Here is a 20113-nt window from a genome sequence, read left to right on the forward strand (position 1 = left end):
CATATTCTTTAACAGAAAAAGAAGAAGGGGGTGAGGCTTTTGTGAAGAAGTGGATAGTGTCAAAACCACTTCAGAAGTGGAGGAACAGAGGCATTGCAGATACACAGCACCTTGTTGTTCAAATCTGTCATAAAACTTGTTAGGTTTATCAGAACGTGATGAATCTGAGTAAGCACTGGGAGATGTTGTTTTGTAATCTGTAGCAGAATGAAAGCTTCTCCATACAGAGGAGCTATCGTTTGCTGAAAACTGAAGCTGCAGTTTATTTTTGTGTTGCCATTTAGCATATATAATTGCATTGTTTAGCCTATTCCTAGCCTGTCTGTGGGCATCTTTATCACCAGTTTTATGTTTTTTTTTCTTTTACCTGACATAAACTCTTTAGTGCTTTGGCGAACCACAAATTTCCATTGTTGAAAATCATAATAGTTTTACTGGGAATGCAAACCTCTTCACAGAAGCTGATGTAAAAAAGTAACAGTGTCAGTCAGCTCATGAATATTTTCACAAGCATTTTTAAAAACATCCTAATTTGTCCAAATAATCTTGCAATGATTCAACTGACTCATCAGTCCATGAACGTATAGATTTTTTTAGTGGTTTAGCTAATTTTAGCTTTTGTTTATAAGTGGGTAGCAACTGTAACACAACATGGTCAGAATTATCTAGCGGCATGCTAGGTAAAGCTTGGTATGCGTCCTTTATAGTGCAGTAGCAGCGATCCAAATTCTTCCTATCCCTGGAGGAAAAAGAGAAGGTGTTAGACTTGTATTTGCTCCCTTACTCATGTATGCTTGACAATACCGTAGATTCTCATGTTAAAATGACAAATACTACTTACTAGTGTTACAACTACTACCAGTGTTCAGCATGTTTACATCTAATCCAGACTCACAGATGAAATGTGGCTTTAAAGAATTTCTTGTGGTTCAACTGAATTCTTATGTGATTGAAAATTACTATGTCATACATTATCTGTTCCTGAATAAAGTTAGTGGGACCATCTTAAATTGTCTTTAACAAGGTCCCCTGGTCCAAATGGAGGGCCTTTAGCTGTAAGTAGCATGTGTGTAATAGAGAAGAGTAACAGCTTGGAGTTCAGCATAGTTATGGTAGTAGAAGAGATGTTATAAGTGGAAGCTAGAGTGGCAAGAATAAGACCTAGGATAATGAGGGTTTTGATAGATGGAGCTAAGTTCTGTCCATGCTGTTTATTTTGCTTTAAATGCATCCAATTCACTGTAAAAACAGTAACAAAATAACTGAAGGTCTAACATTCAATTCACATTTAATGACACTGGTCTCTTCTTAGGAGATACAAAAAACTGAAGGGTATGGTGAAGAAGAGAATTAACAATTTAAAATATGAAGATTTAATGCTGGAAATAAAAAAGAAAATTAAAAAGTATCACTAAGTATGTTCATGATGTTAAAAGTTACATTTGCATTGCTTAACAACATAAACATAGAATCAAATAGGGTTTTAAAAATGACAAGCTGAAAGTGTTTTACCATTATACTATCAGCAGACTGAAAATCTTAAATGTGGTCATTGCTGGCACCATATTTACTATATACAGTGCTTTTTACATCATGTTAAAAATAATGCTGTAAACTGATGGCAAACTCCAGTATATAAGGAACTCCTGCATAAACTAAATTTGATACACTAACAGGAGGTACTTGTGGTACAGAAAACTATGTCTAGACAATCTGTAGAATGAGCAATTTAATAAAGAAGTGAATTGACAATTAAACTAGCATTTACATTGATTAATTTTACATTATGGAATCATGCAGTAACAGAGTGTGAGCAATATTACACAAAGTAAATTATTGTGTGTCTGCGATTCATTCCAGAGAGAAAAGAAACTACCATTGCATAAAACAGCAGTTGAATTAACTGCTTTTGAAGCTGCAGGGAAATCAAAGATGAAGTGCTTGATGGCCTGTAACCAAGCAATATAAAACAAGCTAGAACAGTATTTAATATATATATAAGTAAGTTATTTGTAAAAAAAAAAAAAACTATTATAAATTTATCACTGCCCTATTCATGCTTAAATAAACTTAGATTAGTATGATAGGTACATCTGATTCTTTACAGTTATGTTTTTTTTTTCAAAAACTATGAAAAAAAACCAGAAAAAGACATTATGCATATTCCAGTTAAATATTGTAAGAATCATTTTAAAATGCATTATGCTTACAAAAACTATTTGTTTTTTGCATTTGTTTTATGCAATGTAGGATTTCAGCACTGATTAAACTGTTAAATTTGTCCTATATAACATTCTACAAATCAATTCTTAGTCTTTATAGTTGTTTTTGTGCTAAATACAAGTGATCCTATATTCCTGCTTGAAGATCTGTTGCAGTGCAGCTGATAGGCTTGATAATATACACAGCAACTCTTCCAGGATTGGATAAAATTTAGGTTTCAAAGAGTATCCTGAAAACGAAACAATTCTTTTTTAAAATAATAACTCATGTTAATTTTGAACGAAGTAAGTATTAACGAACTTTTCATAATAAATTGAATGGGCATGCTGTGATGAAGAAGTGTACGTTGAAGGCTATGGATTATCATTAAGTGTTCTCTGATGACCTGTTTGTCTAAGAGTCATTTGAGACTAACATCACCACTTGAATTGGAAAATAAACTTTAGTGTGAAATTCAAAGTTACTTCAGTACACTATAGGTGCTGGTCATAAAATTAGAATATCATGACAAAGTTGATTTATTTCAGTAATTCCATTCAAAAAGTGAAACTTCTATATTAGATTCATTCATTACACACAGACTGATGTATTTCAAATGTTTATTTCTTTTAATGTTGATGATTATAACTGACAACTAATGAAAGTCCCAAATTCAGTATCTCGGAAAATTAGAATATCAATTAAGACCAATGCAAAAAAAGGATTTTTAGAAATGTTGGCCAACTGAAAGGTATGAACATTAAAAGTATGAGCATGTACAGCACTCAATATTTAGTTGGGGCTCCTTTGGCCTGGATTACTGCAGCAATGCGGCGTGGCATGGAGTCGATCAGTCTGTGGCACTGCTCAGGTGTTATGAGAGCCCATGTAGCTCTGATAGTGGCCTTCAGCTCTTCTGAATTGTTGGTTCTGGCATATTGCATCTTCCTCTTCACAATACCCCATAGATTGTCTATGGGGTTAAGGTCAGGCGAGTTTGCTGGCCAATCAAGAACAGGGATACCATACTGGTAGCTTTGGCACTGTGTGCAGGTGCCAGGTCCTGTTGGAAAATGAAATCTGCATCTCCATAAAGTTCGTCAGCAGCAAGAAGCATGAATTGCTCTAAAACTTCCTAGTAGACGGCTGTGTTGACCTTGGACCTCAGAAAACACAATGGACCAACACCAGCAGATGACATGGCACCCCAAACCATCATTGACTGTGGAAACTTTACACTGGACCTCAAGCAACGTGGATTCTGTGCCTCTCCTCTCTTCCTCCAGACTCTGGGACCTTGATTTCCAAAGGAAATGCAAAATTTACTTTCATCAGAGAACATAACTTTGGACCACTCAGCAGCAGTCCAAAGGCAAGACGCTTCTGACGCTGTCTCTTGTTCAAGAGTGGCTTGACACAAGGAATGCGACAGCTGAAACCCATGTCTTGCATACGTCTGTGCGTGGTGGTTCTTGAAGCACTGACTCCAGCTGCAGTCCACTCTTTGTGAATCTCCCCCACATTTTTGAATGGGTTTTGTTTCACAATCCTCTCCAGGGTGCGGTTATCCCTATTGCTTGTACACTTTTTTCTACCACATCTTGTCCTTCCCTTCGCCTCTCTATTAATGTGCTTGGATACAGAGCTCTGTGAACAGCCAGCCTCTTTAGCAATGACCTTTTGTGTCTTGCCCTCCTTGTGCAAGGTGTCAATGGTCCTCTTTTGGACAACTGTCAAGTCAGCAGTCTTCCCCATGATTGTGTAGCCTACAGAACTAGACTGAGAGACCATGTAAAGGCTTTTGCAGGTGTTTTGAGTTAATTAGCTGATTAGAGTGTGGCACCAGGTGTCTTCAATATTGAACCTTTTCACAATATTCTAATTTTCCGAGATACTGAATTTGAGACTTTCATTAGTTGTCAGTTATAATCATCAAAATTAAAAGAAATAAACATTTGATTAAACATCAGTCTGTGTGTAATAAATGAATCTAATATACAAGTTTCACTTTTTGAGTGGAACTACTGAAATAAATCAACTTTGTCATGATATTCTAATTTTATGACCAGCACCTGTATATAACAATATGATAAAATATGGAGATAGAAAGAAGGAAGCTAAAAGTTCAAACTGTATGTTCAAAAACTTTGGCCAGTAATGTCACTAGGGGGGTGTGGACCACACCGGGTGACACCATCAGAGGGGGTGACACCAAAAAGACTATTTATAGAATATTTGTACATTGTCTTATTTGGGTTGAAATCAATAAGGGGACACATTTTCACATTGCATTCGATGATCAAGTGTCCACAGGCTCAAATCACCAAGGACCCCTAGTCCCCGCTTGACAGAGAGATCATGTGTCTGCATGCAGAAATCACCAAGAAGAATGTTCAATGAAATGGTCAAGTCTCTTTGGGCTAACATCAACAAGGGGGACTGGTACCCTTAACACACACTCCCCCAGTTAATGCAACAGTCGTGTCTCCAGGTGTCAATAATAGTGGGAATTATTGTGCTGCATTGTTTGAAGTATGATTAACTCTCTGTTAAGGAGATCTGTTCATCAAGTCACCCAGGGACCTGTGAGGATCTTAATTCAGTCTTAGTTGCAGCACTGGGTGACACCAGGTCTAGTGATACCACTGATTAGGGCCGAAACAATATGGATTTTTTAGAAAAATATTAATATTGATTTGTGGGAAGTAGAGATGACCAATTACTAATACACATAGTTGTGATATTGTTAGTGTGTTTAAGTGATATCTGGTATTTCTGACAGTCTCTTACATCTACAGATGACCCCCAAAATTCACGGGGATTACATTCCTAGAGCACCCATGAATTGTGAAAAACCGGAAATTTTGGATGTGGTCAAAAAATGCCAATAAATTACTATTTTTATAGTTTAAACCCTAAATATGCCCCCAAAACACTTTAATTTCGTTTCAAACTCAGCTTAGTACATTACCCTAAAAAAAAGAATGTAAAGTTAAACCCATATGCTGTACAGTACTGTACTGCTATGTCTCCCGCAGTGCTAGAATGTAAAATACCGATGTTACCCCTATATGTACTGTAATTCATGCAAGCGCATTTTCTTTGATATGCGCTGTCATTTTCTTTGGTATGGAGTAAATATGTAATAATTTAATTTAACTTAATAAAAATACAGTAAAATGTACAGGTACTCACCAATAATGAATGATATTGATTGAAGATGATGATGATAATGAATTAGCTGTGCAGTACGATGAAGGTATGTAATGAAGATAATGACTGCACAGCAGAGCAGAGGATTTACATCTCCTCGAGTGGTGCTTCAGGAGGAGTCGTATCTTCTGGCGCTTAGGTTCATTGCCAGAAGCCTTAGAAGGTGCAGGGCGTTTGGGCGGCATCTAAGGGGTTTAAGAAGAACAAAACGAAAAATATGAGAACACTCAGCGAAACACTCGAGATAGCTACACACGGTAAACTGTTATGATGCGAGAATGCTGGGCTGCATCTGCCGGAGATGCGTCACGGGGCAGCAGCCAATCAGCAGCAAGGAGAAATGAATAACGCTCTCAGATTGGCTAATTTCACCATCTCAAGCCGCGTTTTACTCTACGGTTGCTTTATGTTCTCTGTACAGAACAGTGTTGCCATGAAAATAAGCATAAAAAAATTGCGGAAGATTTTTGCGGTTTTCGCTAACAATTATTAGTTAGGTTCTAAGGAAAAATCCGCAAACGACTGAGGCCACAAACTCTGAACTGGGGTCTACTGTATACTTCAGACGACATTAGCACAAGTGTTTAATTGGCAAATTAATGATTATAAACTTAATATAGTCTGTGTTGACTTAAGTATGAAAAATAAACTTCACTGACAATAAAGTCGTTATATTAGGTATTCTCAACTAATAATTAAATAGAACATTTTTAGAGGATTAATGAATGAATAAAGTGCACACTTTTATATATATCCTGAGAAATGCATGCATTAAACTGAAATGTATTTATCTACATATGTCTGCATATAGAATGTACTATTTAACGTAGACTATTATTGTTGTATTACCAGAAGTGTGTTTGCCATGGGCTTATCAAGCTTTATTTATTTAGTCTTACTTTTTTTGGCTTTTAAATGCTTTACTAGATGATTTGAACATATGAACAAGACTGAAGAATTATTACTGTACTTATTTTTTTAGACTTGTTAGCCAACATAAACGTTTAAATTTGCATATCTCCCAGATTACTACTTGTCATTAGACTGATACTAACTCTCAAGTTAGCAGACTCTGATGGCAATGCAAAACAGCAGGGAGGAGAATAAGCTAAGACAGGCTTGAAAACAAGATGAGTGACCATCACCAAAAAAAGCAGCATGTGCATGCATTTTAATAACACCATCTATACAAGGGCACCAATTATAAGTCATATTACTGGAAAAAATTATTGACATTTAAAAATGGTACCTGTTCTGAAATTAAAACTGTTTGGAAGCCAACAGATCAGGGCTTTGGCCCATTAGCTGAGCCCATTGATTGATGTACTGTAAAATGTCAGTATCCCTAAATAGTCTAAAACCTTTTTACCTCTGCAATTGTCTGCTTGTATAAAGTTTTTAAAATGCAACATGTTTGACCAAGGAAACCACACAACTGGTTTGACAGCTTTTCTCACAATTTGTAGTTTTTATTACAGCGCTGTGCAAAAATAAACATATCTGCTTTGTAAGCATGTGTAACATAGGAGTCCAAAGTGTATTTTGGGAGAGCCAAACTGCAGCCAAATATCCATGCTGTGCAGGCAATGGGTACTTGAAGGATTTTTACTTACACTAAAAAAAAGTTCTGCCAGTTTGAAAACACAAAATTGAGTTGACACAGCAGGTTGGCATGCATTTATTGAAAAATAATCAAGTAAGCACTGCAATTTATAGAGACAAGTCTATATGCCTTAGAAAAACAAACGTCTGCTTTTCTGAAAGCTGACGGGCTGGGCATTTCAAAAATCAGACTAAATAATAGCCTGCACATCACTTTGATAAGAAAGCAGATGCTGAAAATGTGAATACTTACCTGCATACTCACAGTGTAACGGCTCCATCAAGTAATCTCTGTATAACCATTTGAAAACTAAAGTCTGCTGATTTTTACTGCATGAATGCCTGCCCATTGAAACAAAGACAACCTTAGCAACAAAGTGAAGACACTGAGGAACATTTAAAGTAGACTGTGTAGCAGCCATTTTGGCAGGATTGAAGACTAGGGGAAACATAGGAAAAACATTGAATACAGCATTTTAACAGGTAAACAAATGTGTCCTCTGTGTTTAAATTTGCCATATTGTTGGTCACCGGGATGATAAATGTGGATGAAGTTTAGTTTTGAAGCACATTTTGTTTAGCATGTACCTTGTTAATGCTCAATTCATTTCTGTCATTGTGCATATCAGTCAAGGCGAGTGCCTATTCAAACTGCAGTCTTGTACACACACAAATAACTGTGTTTTGCTTTGTAGAGTTTTAGCAGAATATTATTGGTGCAGGGTCCAGCGAAACCAACGCATATGTAGAGACACACCATCCATCTGATATATCAGTGCCCAATAATATCAGAAGGACAATATTAATATTAAGTACTATAAAGTGCACAATAGGGCTGTCAGATTTAACATTGACATCTGAATACAGTATATATCAGCATTTGAATAAATATTTGAATAATGTCAAAATTTCATATTTGAAGGAAAATGCTGACATTCTATTGTAAAAGAATAGTTCTTTATTTTACCTGGCACTTAAATTCAGCATTATGTTACACCAGATAACATTATACTACAATATTTCTGTAGTGTTTTGCCCATCACTTCCACAATCAGCATTATTAAAATTTTTAATTGTTAATTTGAATCATCATTTATAAAATGTACAGATATTGCTACCACACTGCTCTGCTTTTTGGTTAACAGGTGCAAGGATTTTAAACAATTGCCCAGCACCCTTTTGCTTCTGAGCCTGTTCTGTTTTACTCTTGAACCTTATATCTCTGATTTGTTGTTGTTTCATATTAAAGCCATTAATAATTCTTCATCATAAACAACAGCTTGTTTCCTTTCTCAAATATAATGGGAAATAACTGACATATTTCTAATTTAATAATGGCTTTAAAATGATCATTTTAAAGAGCATTTTCAGTGTCGGGGAATCATACTTAGTTACCTCAACCACCATTTGTGTTTTGGAGTCTGCTGTCTTATACATAATTCCTAAAACAACGAATCTGTAAAAGGGGAAAAGAATCCCATTTTATTTAATCCTGTATGTTATTCTTTGACTACTGGAACCCGCTGCCAAGTACGCCATGCTACAATGTTCAATTGGTGCTCAGCTCTATAAACTTCAAATCTGGCTGCTCCGCACCCTTGATCTACCATCCAAAAGCACATTTTTTTTAACTATACCTTATACTTCTTGTGATTTGATTTAAAATTTTGCTGTGCGTTATTTTCTAACTTAGTAACAGACTTTTAAAGTTACTGTTAGTAAAATGAAAATATAAGGAAGAAATAATTAAAGAATATTTCAATGCAATATTTCATACATAGCTAATTCCATTTGTGAACGATAAATAGACTCACCATGCCTTGACTTGTACAAGACATAGATGGGCACTGATTTCATGTGTTTTGCATTCAAGGACAAGACACGTTTTGGAGCAGAGGGGTAGAGGGGGTGAGCAGGATGTGGAAGACTAAATTAACAAATGCATTTAATGTGTTTAGGTAATCATGAGCTATTTTGTATGGGTTTCACATAAATGCATTACATGCATGTGAAGTGCTCTGGTGACACTTTTCTCTTTGATCATGTCACTTTCCACGCACAGAAAATACCACTTTTGTGAAGGGTCATGTTTTCCAAGTGAAGGCTGTGTCAATTCACAACTCATAAACACTGAATGCTTTGCAGATGCACCATGAGTAAAAATATTAATAATAATGAAGCATACAGAGAGCACATTAAGCACAAACATACATGGAGTAACACTTAGACCTTTTAACCTGAGTTTGAATATATTCAAACTAGGGGGTTAGCCCCCTGATCGCTTCGCTCACTAACACCCCCGGCCTGCGCTATGCACCAGCCACTTCACATCTCTGCCGCTCGCATTGTAAAGAGGGGGGCTGAATGCACCCCAAGGAGACACGGTCTCTCTTCCGAAACCCACCCTTAAACGGTGATACAATGGGAAACAAATTGGTTTTTTTACCTCCTCTTTGCTCGATCAGCTGCTGGCTTGCTGCCGTGCCGTGTGATCTGCATCTCACGCAGAGCTTCAAACATTTAAAAGCCTGTACAGCAGCTGTCCTACTCTTTGTCTTTAATTTCCGGCCCCTGGCATGGTTAAATCTCTTGGCACAAAGTCTTGTCTCGTGGGATGCGAGTTCTTGATATTTTTTTAGTTTATAATGTAAAAATGGAATAAGAACCTGAAAATCTAACAACATCACATTAAAGTTCGATAAATTCTCAAAAGAATGATACTACACATATATATGTAGGTTTTAAAATAAGCCTGATTTAAAGTGTGACAAATAATGCCACATAAAAACGTCACATAAAATCATTGCACAAAATCGTTGCACTTTTTGGCTTGGGATTTTATATAGGCATATAGAGAGTAGATATTTAGTTATTTTTAATATGAGTATTCAAATCTTAATTTTTTATTATTTAACAGTCTAGTGCACAAGCACTGTAAAAAACAAACAAGATTTTGAATAGTCTTTTTTTGAGATACTCTAAATACTTTATAGATACTTTGCTCCGTGTCATAATCCCTTGTGATCAAGAGAGGTCTGTGGCAATCAGTGGCAGCTGGTGAAAAAAATGGTGTGGGTGGGGGGTGCATAGTTTTTAGTGGGACAAACTGAAGCAGCACTTATCTATTATAAAGTGCTTTTCACATCTATCTATCTATCTATCTATCTATTACATAGTGCCTTTTATATCTATCATCTATGTGGTCATTCCACATGCTCTTGTGATCCTCATCACAGTGTCAAAGCACATCTTAGCCTGTTCAGTACCAAACACACAGAACAAATCCAGGCTAAAATGTTTTTTCCACCATGCTGCCAATCTGATGCTAACTTTCCCATTTCTACTGTGCTCCAAAACTTCAGTCCATGATATTCACAGTCCCTTTTATTCTTCCCATAACTTGCCCTATAAATGTGGAAAGAACAGGTACACCTGCCACCCAAATTTTATACTACACCTTTCTCTAAATTGCCCAATCCACATTCAGCCAAAACCCACACCATACTGTCCACAAACCCACCTCTGTAGTCTTCCAATAACGTGCACTCCCATCTGTCCTATAATGTACCCATAGCATAATTCCAATCCAAATCTTATTCTGCGTCTGCTAATAAAGTGCCCATTCCTTGTCCATTTCCAGTGTATTCCATAAATCCACATCATACAATTACTAGTCCTCTGATTTTCCTCAATTCTTACATCCCAGTTTATTATTTGCCCACAGTGTCATTCCCACCCTACCTTTATTCTACACTTGCTGTTAGTCTGCCCAATCCTATGCAGGTTTGCCAGGCTTACCTCACTTGGGCACAAATTCACATCTTAAAGCATTGCTCACCCCCAACCTGCCTTGTTTTGCCTTTGAAATCAGTATCCTTCAGTTATTTGAACATAAATTTTGTCCTCGTTTTCTTCAGGCCTGATAATTTCTCAGTTATTTTCTGATTAAATTGAGTCATTTCACTAAGCCTGCCAAAACAATAGCCTCATGTTACTGTCTAGATGAATGTTTCCCAACCTTTTTCTTTGGTGGCACACTTTTTGTAACCAAAAACATCCCAAGGTATGCCACTATCTTACTCTCTCATACTCTCTTACCCTCTCTGCCTCAGAGGCAACTCATATGCCCACTATCCACTGGTTCTACGAGATTCGCTGGCGACCAAACACCAATGCAGGTACGCTCTAGCAGCCTGGAGACGCGTCTGAAGAGCTCCAAGTGCTGTGTCTGTAACATAGCAATCAAAAAAGGATGATTTTATGCCAGCTTCTCCAGGTACTCTTGTCCTCTTCAGACAGGTGTTGATCACCTATGGAGCTTGTCCCTCTCAGGTTCAGACCCACGTATACCACCTGTGTGGTTCTCACAGCGCACCACTGTTCCTCAGCACACTAATTGAAAAAAACTGGTGTAGATGGCTGTGGCTACTTTCATTCCACTTGCATTTTTCAGAAAGATGTTTTAGGTCTCGTACCCCCATCGTTGTTCACAATGCTTTGGTTCTGAAACTTTGAAAGAGCAAACAGGGAAAGAAAAAAAGGCATTACCTACACCACGTCCACTCCATTTGTCATAACAAGACAAGGAAAAAGTCAGTGTGTATGCTCGTCATCGATCACTTGCCTGCTGCTGAATTCTTAAGTCAGGTCGGTCCGGTCCAAGCTCCTTTATCTTCTTGTTTTCTTTAAGTGAACAATTTATGAAGAGGTGTTTCATTAAAGAAATAACCAAATTTTCTTTGATTTCTGAAGTTCCACTTGAAATTGCCATCTCCATAAATTCACACTCATTCATCTATAGTTACTTTAATGGCAGATGTGAACTGTGAACCTGAGATAGTGCATTGACAATTGTCCAATCACATTAGATTAAAAAGCCTAAAACAATGCTAATTCAGTTTCAATAAATGTGCCAGTGTCCGGGGCACAGAGGGACATGTTCCTGGAAAAATCTAAATGCAACCAATTAAAGGGCTGCCTCAGGTCACCCGCTTGCCAAAAGATCAAGGACTTACATATACTCTCATTTGGCCGGTGTCCTTCACTCAGGAAATATAGGTATTCACACAAAAATTGAACAAGTAGAAACTAATTATTAATGAATTTTGACATGTGCTGATACCAGGCATGTTGCGCAAATAAACAAATTTATTTCATGATTATTTCTCACTACCTAATTAATTTAATTAGAGTTTTAAAAATATTTGTGGAGACAGCATCCCACCACCCCCATCACAAACCGTCATTGATGGCAGTGGAAGTTTTAGGATTATGCAGTGCATTTATGCTTGGGGTGTGGCATAGCTAAGCAGTAGTGAAGAGGAGTGGCTCCAGAGTGTAAGTGATGCAATGGTTAATTATTCATGCATGGAGATGCACGATAGCAAATTGCCTCATTAGCATTCTGGTTTTGTGATAACACCACCTGTGTCAACAAATGCAGTTTAAAAAGAGTTGAGCAGGAAGAGAAGCAGAAGGCTTTAGAAAATAACCAGAGATAAGGACAAGCAAGAGAACAAAGGCAGAAGGGAGAAGGCAGTGTGGTCAGCCCCTGTGCAGGAGTGGATCCATGGCACTCTGAGGTTTTTCCCTGCTGAGCAATTATGTTGGACCAGGGACTGGAATCGAGTGCTCTCAGGGATCCAAAAAGCATAGAGGGAGCATGAAGAATGACCGAGGTCCAGCTCCATGTGTTTTCACAGACACTAGTGAAAGTCTGCAGGATGGGAGTTAGGAGAAAACAACTGTTGGTGCTGGTATCGCCACCAGCTGGAAAGATCTGTTGGGGCGAACTGGGGACAAAGAAAGAGAGTGTGCTGATATGAAAAGATTAACGATCACCGCAGAAGATCTTGTTTCACTATTGATTAGGTTTAAATTATGGATTTTATCATCACATTTATTTAATGGGTTTCACAATTTGCACTTTGGGGTTTTGAACCTGAAACTGATTCATAAAACTAAAAGCACTTGGCATAATGTTACCCCATCTCTTTTGTGTAAGTGTCGTCGTTGCACTGGCTGAATTTTGGTTTACATATGGTTTGGGTTCAAAAGGGACTGTCACACACCACTATTTCAAAGCAAGGGGAAGGTGTAGAGTTTTACAGTATCCCAGACCCATGCCCAGCCAGGATGCCTCTTTGGCACTGAATCTGGGGGAGCAGACATGGGCTGCACACTACATCCCCCAGAACACTTGGTGGCAGCCTCTCTGGGTTGCATCAGGGCCACAATCCTGGAACACCGGAGTTCAGTCCTGTTGGGCTCCGTGGCCACCGCCAGGGGGAGCTGCACAGCTCCCTGAGCCCGTGTGGGCTCTGATGCATCCACACCCGAAAGTGCAGCCTGAAGTAGGTCAACGAGCACCTGGAGCACCTCCGGGGGTACTATAAGAGGAGCCTGCAGCCCCTACTCTAGGTGCCGGAGTCGGGAGGAGGAGGAGGACGACGACGACGACGACGACGAAGCTGCCTGGGAGGAGTGGAGAAAGAAGAGTGTGGTTTTTAGGTGTTTTCATTTGTGTGTGTTTTGAGGACTGTGTAGGGCTTGTGGGACACAGGGAAGACGTGCACCACAGCTGAAGAAAAATAAATCTTTTGTTGCATTTTTACATGCCTCTGTTGTCAGTCTGTGTTGGGTCGACGCCTATATAGCACCTTTGACAGAGGTTGTAATAAAATTGATTACAAATAAGAATATTTTATTACATTAATACATGAACTTAAAATAACACACACCACATTATCTATCCTTTTGAACTAAATTCTTCATTGCCTCATTTCTAATATTTGAATGAAAAAAGTCTAAAAGCTTAGACCCTGTTATTAAGGAAGACAAGCCAAAAGATGTCTAGAAATACTGTATTCTGTTAACATTAAACCTTATTATAAAAGGCATTATCTTAAATGCAATTTCAGCAGCTTTAAATGTATTTTCAAATTAATGCACCACTGCAACAAAAGTATCTTGTCACTTTGTGCATAAACAGCAAAACTGGCTGAAACTGCTGAGGATTCTCCAGTAAATTATATTGAGCATTAAAATAAAACACACGCCTCCCTATGTTTACAATAATTTACACTACCCACATACCTAATTTAATCACCTAAAATGTAAATAAAATGTAATTAAGAGACACACATTCAAGGAAACATTTGAGATAGAAACACTATATTTCTGGACATTTGACAATAAAAATTTGTACCTAAGGGATTTAAAGTATTTATATGAGCAATTCAGTTGGAAAAATGTCTTGTAGTCTCAGGGGTCTCCATTTCACTTAGAATAAACAGGCTTTTTATCTCTTCATTCAATTACTTTTGCTATGATCCTAATTCAATGATACATCCATCTTATATGGGCCTACAGTTATTAAAAATAATTGTTGCTGCCACCATCACCCTACCCCAACCTCACCCCACCTAAAAAAGTGCACCAGTATTTTTCAAATGAAAAGTTTTTATTCACAATCATGACATATATTAATTTGCACAAAGAAGTTGTGATCTGAAGTGAAGCAAGTGTTTTAACACCATAAAATTGTGTAGACAGAAAAGGAACAAGAGGACCAGATGAAACTAAACACAAAAGGTTGAAACTACGAACATAAAACTTTGTCATCAGCCAAAGAGGACACCCAAAAATCAAAGTCAAACAGAACTTTAACAACACCTCCACAAACTTGGATAATGAATTCCTTACGAAGTCGACTTATATACCATTGTGCCTGTGACATCACATGATGTGAATGTTAGTGACACAGCCCCTAGCACCAAGAGCATGCAAAATGCCACCTGTTAGCCAATATGGTGGCACACACATAAGAACCAAAATTGCATCTCGGAAGATTAAAAAAAATAATGGGAGACAAAATTAACAAGGCTAAAGCTAAGTTACAACAGAACATTAGAATGTAGATGAATTCTCCATATTTGAAAATAATGGGAAAAAATATACAAGTACAGAGAACATTTTGTGAGAATATTTATGAACTCTCTGTATCACAGCACCAAGAGTGTATCTTGAGATCACACACACATTGTAAAATAGCATAATCATGTCACTTTAGGAAGATTTAAAAAAAAAAAAAAACAGAACATTTTTGTATGATTCAGCCAACTCTGTGCTCGTCTCCCAACACGGTAATGTTTCCTCTAGCATATGCTTTTCACCTCCCTGCTGCTGGTGTTATAAATGACAATATTGAATGTTGCCGCATCTGGATGAACTGTTGTCTCTGTTCAGTTGGCAATTGGAAAATATTCATTGAAAAAGTTGCACAATCACTCACAGTCTTTCATTACAACAACAGCATTTATTTATATAGAACAATGTAGCTCAAAGTACTTTACAGGATGACAAAAGAAAGTTACAAGAAGAGAAAACATGTTAATATTAGGCAATATATATTAAAGAATAAATAACAACAAACAAGGTAAGGTCAGAAGGTTGGGAGAACTCGAGTTAGGTTTGAGAAAAAGAACAAAATCTGCAGGGGTTCCAAGGGCAAAAGTCCACCCGGCAGAGAATAGTTGGGATTAGTACAAATAGCATATCCTTGAAGAATATAATAATTCTATATCCATATAGCCTATTAAGAATACAACTGAAAAGTAGCTATGAAAAAGCCAAATTAAAGTAATGAATTTTTAGCAGTTTTTGAAATGTTCCACAGTATTAGCCTGATGAATTTCTATAGGTAAAGCATTCTAGACTTTAGGTCCATAACAGCACCTCACCACTTCTTTTCAGCTCGGCTCTTGGAATTATAAGCTGACCTCCATTTGTAGATCTAAGGTTATAAGTTGGAGTGTAAGGTGACAGACATTCCAAAATATAGGAAGGGGCAAGATTATTTAGGGCTTATCCAATGCATTGACACTAAAACTGGTGAGATGTGATCAAATTTTCTTTTACTAGTTAACATTCTGCCTACTACATTCTGCACTAATTGCAAACGATTTATGTCTTTCTTAGGTAGTCCTGTCGACTAAAAATAAAAGCGTGAATTAATTTTTCAGTGTCTTGTAAAGTTACAAGGGGACTAACTTTTGTTATATTCCTTAATAGATAGATAGATAGATAGATAGATAGATAGATAGATAGATAGATAGATAGATAGATAGATAGATAGATAGATAGATAGATAATGCTTATCAAACAAAACTTTGACTTATCTACTGGCATATTAAAGGCAAAATTGGAACTCATACTAATGAACTGATAAGAACAAAACATGTATCATGAACAGTAATATAGTAGACTGATCCTCCCCAAATAGAACAAAAAAATTAAAATTTACAAAACCATAAATAAACTGGCTTTGCAAGCAAAGGTGGAAACTTTGTTTATTTGATAGGCAAAAGTGGAAAAAATAGAAAGCTGCTATTAATCCTGATGCAGCTTCTAACCACTCACTTCAACACATCAGTCTTCTATTTTTTGTTTTTGGGCAAAAGCTATAACCAACTCTTCCATGTGCATGCTTTTCATTATTCATTTTTCATAAATTAAAATCACCAAATTCTTTGTTCCTGTGATATAGCACAGTGACACAGTGACAGCGTACAAAATTAACTCTCACATGCAGCTGAGGATACACTCATCACCAATGCAGTTACATACATTACATGAGGCTTAGGAAATGCTTCCTTATAAACCTGTATCTGTTGGCACACAGTTTAAAGACTTACATAATTGTCAGGAGGAGAATTTCCCCAATTAGTATATCCTATCTTGGTGAATACCACATCTCTATCAGTTACACCAGCAAGCAAGTTCTGACCAGAGAAACAGAAATGTGCATCTAGTTTGACTAAGTATTGCAACCACGGTCGTGATTGGTACCAGCTCATATTAAAAAGCACAAGACGTCAAAGTAAACATTCGTTTAGGAAAGACTTTTAGTATTGGTTAGGATGATTTAGATCACTTAGATAATTTTCAGCCACAAGAACTATACCGCTACCTGCACTGTGTTGGTGCAAAATGGGCAGGGAAGATGTAATATTACTGCTTGAACTGCCCACTTGATCTGAAGGTGTCAGTCTGAAGCCTGGATGTTAGAGCTAACAACAGCAAATGCTTGAATTGCTGGCAAGAATCTTTGATATGGGAACCAAAAATTGCTGCATGGTGTTTATGACTTTTTTAAGGGATGCCCTGCATGGACTTTAATCAGGTAATTTTGTTTAAACAAAATACAAACAACAAAATATCAACTTTTGTAAATGTGTAATTTTAAATAGTTAAAATGGTTAAATATTAAATAGTGTCCTAGTGAGTTAGCAAGCTAACAATAACATTAAAACTTAAAGTGCATATTCTTATTCAACCTAACATTAAAATAAACTGCAGCAACAATAAAAGAAATTTTAACAAAAAAGCTTTATTAAAAATGCACAAATATTCTTCTCCAAATAACATGCATCCACAAATACTCCACACTCGATCGTCATTTGTTGGAGTGTTAAGGCAACACCATTATTTATTCCGTTCAGTCAGAAAATCAGAAATAAGGAAATTGTGACAAGAGCGGAGAAAATAAATGTGACTGGCATTTTCAAATGGTGCAGAATATAGCTGACCAATTGGGTTGGCTGAACATAAATTTGGGTGGGTATTGCCCAACCCTGCCCATTTCTAGATCTGGGCATTGGTGCAAGTTATATACAGTGGTGTGAAAAACTATTTGCCCCCTTCCTGATTTCTTATTCTTTTGCATGTTTGTCACACAAAATGTTTCTGATCATCAAACACATTTAACCATTAGTCAAATATAACACAAGTAAACACAAAATGCAGTTTGTAAATGATGGTTTTTATTATTTAGGGAGAAAAAAAAATCCAAACCTACATGGCCCTGTGTGAAAAAGTAATTGCCCCCTGAACCTAATAACTGGTTGGGCCACCCTTAGCAGCAATAACTGCAATCAAGCGTTTGCGATAACTTGCAATGAGTCTTTAACAGCGCTCTGGAGGAATTTTGGCCCACTCATCTTTGCAAAATTGTTGTAATTCAGCTTTATTTGAGGGTTTTCTAGCGTGAACCGCCTTTTTAAGGTCATGCCATAGCATCTCAATTGGATTCAGGTCAGGACTTTGACTAGGCCACTCCAAAGTCTTCATTTTGTTTTTCTTCAGCCATTCAGAGGTGGATTTGCTGGTGTGTTTTGGGTCATTGTCCTGTTGCAGCACCCAAGATCGCTTCAGCTTGAGTTGATGAACAGATGGCCGGACATTCTCCTTCAGGATTTTTTGGTAGACAGTAGAATTCATGGTTCCATCTATCACAGCAAACCTTCCAGGTCCTGAAGCAGCAAAACAACCCCAGACCATCACACTACCACCACCATATTTTACTGTTGGTATGATGTTCTTTTTCTGAAATGCTGTGTTCCTTTTACGCCAGATGTAACGGGACATTTGCCTTCCAAAAAGTTCAACTTTTGACTCATCAGTCCACAAGGTATTTTCCCAAAAGTCTTGGCAATCATTGAGATGTTTCTTAGCAAAATTGAGACGAGCCCTAATGTTCTTTTTGCTTAACAGTGGTTTGCGTCTTGGAAATCTGCCATGCAGGCCGTTTTTGCCCAGTCTCTTTCTTATGGTGGAGTCGTGAACACTGACCTTAATTGAGGCAAGTGAGGCCTTCAGTTCTTTAGACGTTGTCCTGGGGGTCTTTTGTGACCTCTCGGATGAGTCGTCTCTGCGCTCTTGGGGTAATTTTGGTCGGCCGGCCACTCCTGGGAAGGTTCACCACTGTTCCATGTTTTTGCCATTTGTGGATAATGGCTCTCACTGTGGTTCGCTGGAGTCCCAAAGCTTTAGAAATGGCTTTATAACTTTTACCAGACTGATAGATCTCAATTACTTCTGTTCTCATTTGTTCCTGAATTTCTTTGGATCTTGGCATGATGTCTATCTTTTGAGGTGCTTTTGGTCTACTTCTCTGTGTCAGGCAGCTCCTATTTAAGTGATTTCTTGATTGAAACAGGTGTGGCAGTAATCAGGCCTGGGGGTGGCTACGGAAATTGAACTCAGGTGTGATACACCACAGTTAGGTTATTTTTTAACAAGGGGGCAATTACTTTTTCACACAGGGCCATGTAGGTTTGGATTTTTTTTCTCCTTAAATAATAAACACCATTATTTAAAAACTGCATTTTGTGTTTACTTGTGTTATATTTGACTAATGGTTAAATGTGTTTGATGATCAGAAACATTTTGTGTGACAAACATGCAAAAGAATAAGAAATCAGGAAGGGGGCAAATAGTTTTTCACACCACTGTATTTGTAATCAAAAATGAAAAGAAATATTTCTTGCCAGAGAAAGTGAGCTCTTTTCAAGTGTCCAGTGGCTAAACAGCAGCAGACAGCAGGCCCCATTTAAAGCTCCTCTCAAAGTGTTCATTTTCATTTTTGAGTAGGTAAAGAATGGCTCTTTATAAGTGTATGTGACAGCAACTAAACTGAAAGCTCCCGTTTTGCAACAGACACTGAATTAAGAACTCTTTTTGAAAAAAAAACAGTAATAAAAGGCCTAATAAAAGGTCTAGTAAAAGTCATTCTCATTTTCTCCTTTTTCTTGTCCAAATTAAGTACACACAACTCACTTTCTTTATACGTGAAGGGTGGTCAGTTTCTTATAACACACAAAAAGTTACTAATTCATTATCACACAAGCCTAAGGTTGATTCCCATGGGTATCAAAAGCTTTTTGAAGCTGCAAAATATTCTATGATCCTGCTCCACTTTCTATGTAAAATACTTTCAGAATGCTTTGCCTTTCATCTTTCCCAGAATACACTACACTTCTGTTTGGCATGAAAATACTTAGAACCTTAATGAATGGGTTATATATTTTAATAACTTAGTAACATTTCAAATTTGAATTGCAACCTACAGACCTAACCTGTGGCCCCTACATATTCTGTTCTTAGTAATTATTTATAGGGTGTTTTTGCTAATATTAATTTTCTCAGATGAACCTTTTTGATCATAGCTCTACATATTCCACATTATAATATCTGTGATTAATATGTTTAACTGTTAACCTTTTATTACAGTGTGAATTTATTAAAGCTTTTACAC

The sequence above is a fragment of the Erpetoichthys calabaricus genome, chromosome 4 (genome assembly GCF_900747795.2).
Source record: "Erpetoichthys calabaricus chromosome 4, fErpCal1.3, whole genome shotgun sequence".
Lineage (NCBI taxonomy): Eukaryota > Metazoa > Chordata > Cladistia > Polypteriformes > Polypteridae > Erpetoichthys > Erpetoichthys calabaricus.